We start from the raw sequence: 2,500 nt of genomic DNA, 5'->3' as shown, positions 1-2,500 counted from the left end.
TTTCTTTCCATTTTTTTGTCACTTTCTTTCCAGTTTTTTTATAACTTTCTTTCCATTTTTTTGTCACTTTCTTTCCAGTTTTTTTATAACTTTCTTTCCATTTTTTTGTCACTTTCTTTCCAGTTTTTTGTCACTTTGTTTCCATTTTTTTATAACTTTCTTTCCAGTTTTTTTGTCACTTTCTTTCCAGTTTTTTTGTCACTTTCTTTCCAGTTTTGTTGTCACTTTCTTTCCAGTTTTTTGTTACTTTCTTTCTAGTTTTTTGTCACTTTCTTTCCATTTTTTTATAACTTTCTTTCCATTTTTTTGTCACTTTGTTTCCATTTTTTTGTCACTTTCTTTCCAGTTTTTTGTCACTTTCTTTCCAGTTTTTTGTCACTTTCTTTCCAGTTTTTTGTCACTTTCTTTCCAGTTTTTTTATAACTTTCTTTCCATTTTTTTGTCACTTTCTTTCCAGTTTTTTGTCACTTTCTTTCTAGTTTTTTTTCACTTTCTTTCCAGTTTTTTATAACTTTCTTTCCAGTTTTTTGTCACTTTCTTTCCAGTTTTTTATAACTTTCTTTCCAGTTTTTTGTCACTTTCTTTCCAGTTTTTTGTCACTTTCTTTCCAGTTTTTTATCACTTTCTTTCTAGTTTTTTGTCACTTTCTTTCCAGTTTTTTGTCACTTTCTTTCTAGTTTTTTGTCACTTTCTTTCCAGTTTTTTGTCACTTTCTTTCCAGCCTTGTTTAGAGAGGATCAATGAGCTGTTTCCCGTTTCTCTCTCCGTGTCACAGTTCAACTAAAAGTAGAAGTCAAAACAAAGAGTCGTCAAGAAGAACGGCGAAAAAAAGACGAAAAGTGACGAAAAAACACACATATGAAGTTGAGAAGAAACCATAAATCTGAACTTGTGACTGTCTGTGAGTCCAGTGCTGCTGCAGCTGATGTTCCAGATGTTAATACAGATGTTACTGCTGAGTCATTGAGTCACAACAGCTGATATAATCCTGTTTTAACCCCCGTCCACCTGCAACTTTGGGGTTTTCTGGGTCGAAATATCAACATTTTGATGTTTCTTTTTCTACACTTTTCTCCACGTTTTCTTTCCAGTTTTTTGTCACTTTCTTTCTAGTTTTTTATAACTTTCTTTCCAGTTTTTAGTCACTTTCTTTCTAGTTTTTTATAACTTTCTTTCCAGTTTTTTGTCACTTTCTTTCCAGTTTTTTGTCACTTTCTTTAAATTTTTTTGTCACTTTCTTTCAATTTTTTTGTCACTTTCTTTCCAGTTTTTTGTCACTTTCTTTCCAGTTTTTTTATCACTTTCTTTCCAGTTTTTTGTCACTTTCTTTCCAGTTTTTTATCACTTTCTTTCCAGTTTTTTGTCACTTTCTTTCCAGTTTTTTGTCACTTTCTTTCCATTTTTTTGTCACTTTCTTTCAAGTTTTTTTGTCACTTTCTTTCCAGTTTTTTTTGTCACTTTCTTTCCAGTTTTTTATAACTTTCTTTCCAGTTTTTAGTCACTTTCTTTCCAGTTTTTTATCACTTTCTTTCCAGTTTTTTATCACTTTCTTTCCAGTTTTTTGTCACTTTCTTTCCATTTTTTTGTCACTTTCTTTCAAGTTTTTTGTCACTTTCTTTCAATTTTTTTGTCACTTTCTTTCCATTTTTTTATCACTTTCTTTCCAGTTTTTTTATCACTTTCTTTCCAGTTTTTTGTCACTTTCTTTCCAGTTTTTTATAACTTTCTTTCTAGTTTTTTATAACTTTCTTTCCAATTTTTTGTCACTTTCTTTCCAGTTTTTTGTCACTTTCTTTCCAGTTTTTTATAACTTTCTTTCCATTTTTTTGTCACTTTCTTTCCAGTTTTTTTGTCACTTTCTTTCCAGTTTTTTGTCACTTTCTTTCCATTTTTTTGTCACTTGTATCTCAGTTATTGCTGAGTCGATGAGAACAGCTGATATGATCCTGTTTTTCAAGGCTGAATGGATCTTATTGACGCTGTGGTGACGTGATGAAGATCAGGAGACACTTCTGAGAAGTCTTCAAATTATATTAAAAAGGGTGAAAATCATCTGACTGAAAACACTCGATGACCTCGCTGATGTGAGGCTGTTTATACAGCTTTTAGGTCACATGTACGTGAAGTTTCAGCCTGTTTTGGGTCACATGTAAGTGAAGTTTCAGCCTGTTTTAGGTCACATGTACGTGAAGTTTCAACCTGTTTTGGGTCACATGTACGTGAAGTTTCAGCCTGTTTTGGGTCACATGTAAGTGAAGTTTCAGCCTGTTTTGGGTCACATGTACGTGAAGTTTCAGCCTGTTTTGGGTCACATGTACGTGAAGTTTCAGCCTGTTTTGGGTCACATGTACGTGAAGTTTCAGCCTGTTTTGGGTCACATGTACGTGAAGTTTCAGCCTGTTTTGGGTCACGTATACGGGAAGTTTCAACCTGTTTTGGGTCACATGTACGTGAAGTTTCTGCCTGTTTATAACCCTGAACTTTAGCCTTGTTTAGAGAG

At 32.9% G+C, this 2,500-nt stretch overlaps 1 protein-coding gene across 1 annotated transcript in view; it reads right to left on the bottom strand.

Moving 5' to 3' along the window:
* lipf (lipase, gastric) overlaps positions 1-2,500 on the bottom strand; it is a 17,772-nt gene that overhangs the window by 14,255 nt on the left and 1,017 nt on the right. The window lies entirely within an intron of this gene.

This window comes from Sander vitreus, chromosome 21 (assembly GCF_031162955.1).
Source record: "Sander vitreus isolate 19-12246 chromosome 21, sanVit1, whole genome shotgun sequence".
In the NCBI taxonomy this organism is placed as follows: domain Eukaryota; kingdom Metazoa; phylum Chordata; class Actinopteri; order Perciformes; family Percidae; genus Sander; species Sander vitreus.
Note: the sequence above shows the minus strand (reverse complement) of the source record. Positions and strands in the feature narration are given on the sequence as shown.